Below are 5,000 nucleotides of genomic sequence, written 5' to 3'. Positions count from 1 at the left end.
CACGAGGATGAAGCCCTTTCAGAAGTTATTGGAATCACACACACAACGAAAATTCTACATAAATTTCAAAATGAGATTCGGGCTTTTATTAAAATAATAATATAAAAGTTATCTCTTGCACGAAAAGAAGAATAAGTATGGAGCAAATACACATAATAACAATAAATGCAGACCAAAAACAAAGGCTGTGGAATTACTGTAGTTGAGACATTCGAATTTCTCAAGTTCAGACTGAGTAAAAAAAAAAAATTTTTTTTTTTTGTGAGCACGTTCACAGTTGGTCTCATTTCCTTGTACATTTGTTTTATCTTGTCTGTTTTTCTTTGTTATTTCTCTTATACGGCTTATTCTCTGCTTCTTTACTTATTCTTTTCCAGCTGGGGCTTTGGGCTAGAGGTTTTTGGCTTTGAGTAATAATAATAATAATAATAATAATAATAATAATAATAATAATAATAATAATAATAATAATGACAACATAAATAATAATAATAATAATAATAATAATAATAATAATAATAATAATAATATAATGAACATCAGATATAGAAAAGGAAATATGAAAAAAGATTAAGTGGCATGCCACCATCAAGCTCTACTATATGAAATTTAGCGCAAATAAAACATATATCTTTTCAAGAAGTCTTAATAAAAACCAGGCTACCCAGATACTGATACAATTCAACAATATGCTAATGAGAGTTTTTGTAACGGGGAATCATTTCATTATTAATATGCAGGAACAAGAACGTTCACCTACAAAATAAGAACAAAATATGGTCTTTATTTAAATCAAAGAAATTTGATATTAACATGAACATGTAAAAAATGCGCCGAAGTTTCTTCGGCGTAATCGAGTTTTCTGTACAGCCTGTGAAACTCTCAGCTACGACTGGGCAGCGCTCAGTTGCTCCCCAGATTTGGTCAACTGAAGGTGGGTCGGCGACGCCTCCGGAGAGCGGTGCCAGATGCACGATCCATGGCTAACCTCAACCTTATATAATATAAAAACTACTGAGGATAGAGGGCTGCAATTTGGTATGTTTCATGATTGGAGGGTGGATGATCAACATAACAATTTACAGCCCTCTAGCCTTAGTAGTTTTTAAGATCTGAGGGCGGAAAGAAAAAGTGCGGACGGACAGACAAATAGCCATCTCAATAGTTTTCTTCTCCAGAAAACTATAAGCTTTGCAGACTGAAATGGCGAGCCTAAAGGTACGGCCGAGAATACGAATTGGAACAAATAAAATATTACAAGAAATTTTGCTCTTTTTGAAAGTGGCATGTGAGGAAATCCTAAATTAATTGACTAGCATGAAATTTTTATAAATCTGAAGTATGTCGCCTATTAAGTGGAAATTTTCTTGTGCATTTGGCCAAAGATTTGCTTTACTGGAAATGATTATCAACTAAAAAATTATCAATATTATTTTCCACCATTTAATTTATACCACAGAGAAGGAACTAATGAAAAGTGAACACCAAGATACATTTCCTTGACCAATGGATGATATATATATATATATACACATATATATATATATATATATATATATATATATATATATATATATATATATATATATATATATATATATTATATATAATATATATATATACATATATATATATATGCATTTATATACATTAATATATATATATATATATATAATATATACACCACACACATATATATATGTATATATACACATATATATATATATAATATATATATATATATATATATATATATATATATATATATATATATACATATACACACAAGCTGATTAGCCAACACCTTGTGGATATAGAGATCCCTATATTAATAAATTAATTATGTGGAAGTCTCACATCTACAGAGAGGATGTTCTTCCCCATCCAGAGGTTCTTAGCCATTATACTTGCTTTGTTTTTTGCACTATTTTGGCCTTATATTTAATGTAATCAACCATACATTCTGACTTCATTTTTCTTTAATAAATCTTACTCCTACTTCTCCCATTCTCAACATATTATGACCCCCTCTTTCGACTGAGCACCGCCAGTCAAGCAGTAGGCGACCTTACCGCTCGTTCCAAGAGAATAAGTGCACACAATGAGGGAAGGTGATTATTCATTATTACCATCTATGAGGGAAGATGATTATTATTATCATCCGTCTATTTATCATCCGGGCAATACTGCGACATTTCCTTCACTCCCCCGTGGGGCATGGGCGAGCAACTGTCTCTCTCCTCGCGTTTAGATTCTTTTTCTTTGTTGACATTATAGAGAGCTCCGGGGAGGAGCAGACATCCCTTAGGCCAAAGGTTGGGTTAACCTCGGTGGATGCGGTCGATAAATCATACGTGTGAGGAGTCGCTGTTGTACATTTGAGTGCAGCTGCATACTGCCACAGGGGCCAACTCAGTCGGTGGTCACCGGTTTATTCGGTTTGGGGGAGAGACCTTTTAGCATCTGGGGAGAGAGAGAGAGAGAGAGAGAGTTGTAAAATGATAAGTAGAATCCTGGACTAACAGTACAGCATGGCGAAATGTTCCTTGTTTTGTATATATATATATATATATATATATATATATATATATATATATATATATATATATATATATATATATATATATATATATATATATATATATATATATACTATATATATATATATATATATATATATATAGACATAGATATATTGTATAAATAAATAAATGAATATAATTTATATACATACGATGTATATATATATATGCCCTTTTTACTTAGAACCTCGGCAAGTCTAATGCCCATACAGATATATAAATGGAAACGCATGCAAGTATCCCTGCACAGCAGTAATGACCCTTGTATAAGTACACGACCCTCTCTTATATTACCGTCGTTATTAAAAGCATACGTACTCAAGCAATGAAATAAACATTAGAATGTGTAAACGGGGAAGGCGGAGAGAGAGAGAGAGAGAGAGAGAGAGAGAGAGAGAGAGAGAGAGAGAGAGAGAGACCACGACCCTCTCTTATATTACCGTCGTTATTAAAAGTATACGTACTCAAGCACTGAAATAAACATTAGAATGTGTAAAAGGGGAAGGCGGAGAGAGAGAGAGAGAGAGAGAGAGAGAGAGAGAGAGAGAGAGAGAGAGAGAGAGAGAGAGAGAGAGAGAGAGTCAAAGTAACAACTACCCATCGCATAACTGATACCTTGAATGGGTCGTTCAGACTTAAGAATAAAAGAATAAAGGCCCTGTTAACTCTCTAAAGAGGGCAACACCGCAGGCCAGGCATTAAGATAACTTGGGGCGAAGGCGTGAAGGCGTGAAGGCAGTCACTGTCACGCTACGTAAAGAAACGTGAAAGGTAAGATTGAATAGTTGAAGAGGTAACTCGCTTTTAGTTATGAAAAGCACCCGGGAAGCTTGCTATTCACGGCGTTTATTTCATGTAACTTTTTGTAACTGTATCTTCCGTATCTCTGACTTCTGATCCTGTATTTCCTTCAGAGAATATACAATTTAGGCCGAAGGCCAAGCGCTGGGACCTATGGCGTCATTCAGCGCTGAAATGAAAATTGAGAGTAGAAAGTTACAAAGGTGTAATAGGAGGAAAACCTCGCAGTTGCACTATGAAACAACTGTTAGAAGAGGGTAGAAAGTAAGACGGAAGAAAGAATATGAATGGAGATACGGTAAAAGGAATAAATGGGGTTGCAACTAGGAGACGAATATTTCCATTCAGTTACGTTTATGAAATTTAGGCTGTCAAGCCAAGCACTGGGACACTTTGGACCATTTAGCGCTTAAAACGGTGATACGAGGGAGTTGGAGTGGTTGGACAGCAATATAAAGAGATCCAGAAAATAAAGGATATGAAGTAAAAGGACCTAAAGAAGTAATATTTAGAGAGGCTGGACAGCCAGGTTGAAGAAAGGAAGAAGAAACGGAGCTAAAGTAAAAGGTTAAAAAGTGACTACCGCTTGAGGCCGAAGGGACTCTGCAAACACCTTTTGGTAATGACTACAGTGCACCACGTGAGTTGCACTGATGGCGCTACCCCCTATGGGGAACACTTGAATGACCTTACTACTACCAATCATACTACTACTACTACTACTACTACTACTAATAATAATAATAATAATAATAATAATAATAATAATAATAATAATAATAATAATAATAAACTATAAAATATAAAGCAAGGTCTATCCATATATTTATTTCTCCTGCTCTGACAAGAGACACACTCTCTCTCTCTCTCTCTCTCTCTCTCTCTCTCTCTCTCTCTCTCTCTCTCTCTCTCTCTCTCCACTGGAACCTATACAAGTATTTCAGAATAAAGGCGCCTTTGTCCGAAATTCGGGATGGTGCGTGACGTCATAAGCATCGGGACTTACCGTCTCGACCCTTCTTACATAGAGGTAATTTTTTACATTATCTGTTCATTTAATATTAATAATAATAATAATAATAATAACAATAATAATAATCATAATAATAATAGTAATAATAATAATAATAAAAATAACTTTAGTAAAAAGTCAACAGTAGAGAGTAAATATTACTTATGGAATTCAAGAGTAGATTTCATCATTGGGATTTTGTGAAAATGTTAATCTAACCCCAAGATAAATGTTCAGCGAGTGAATAAAATAAAGAAAAAATATACAGAATCATAAAACGATAAGAGAGAGAGAGAAAAAAAGGATTTTTAACTTAATACACATGGAATTTTGATCTCGTGTGACTGATTTCAGTGGGAGACAGGCAAAATGGTTAAGATAAATCTAACATAATTTTATACTCTGGAAATTTTAGCACAGAATGAATTTTCTGTATGTAAAAAAAAAAAAAATTAGTTTTCAGTTCAGATCTGTCCGTCCGCACTTTTTTCTGTCCGCACTTTTTCTGTCCGCACTCAGATCTTACAAACTACCGAGGCTAGAGGGCTGCAAATAGGTATGTTGATCATCCACCCTCCAATCATCAAACATACCAAATTGCAGCC

At 34.3% G+C, this 5,000-nt stretch overlaps 1 protein-coding gene across 1 annotated transcript in view; it reads right to left on the bottom strand.

The window, feature by feature from the left end:
* Positions 1–5,000, bottom strand: part of LOC136835555 (uncharacterized) — a 234,954-nt gene that overhangs the window by 204,890 nt on the left and 25,064 nt on the right. The window contains exon 4 of the mRNA XM_067099210.1: positions 2,130–2,463. The gene's annotated coding sequence lies outside the window, so the exon portion shown is untranslated. The remainder of the gene's footprint in view (positions 1–2,129; positions 2,464–5,000) is intronic.

This window comes from Macrobrachium rosenbergii, chromosome 55 (assembly GCF_040412425.1).
Source record: "Macrobrachium rosenbergii isolate ZJJX-2024 chromosome 55, ASM4041242v1, whole genome shotgun sequence".
Taxonomy (NCBI): Eukaryota; Metazoa; Arthropoda; class Malacostraca; order Decapoda; family Palaemonidae; genus Macrobrachium; species Macrobrachium rosenbergii.
This window is presented reverse-complemented; position numbering and strand designations above follow the sequence as displayed.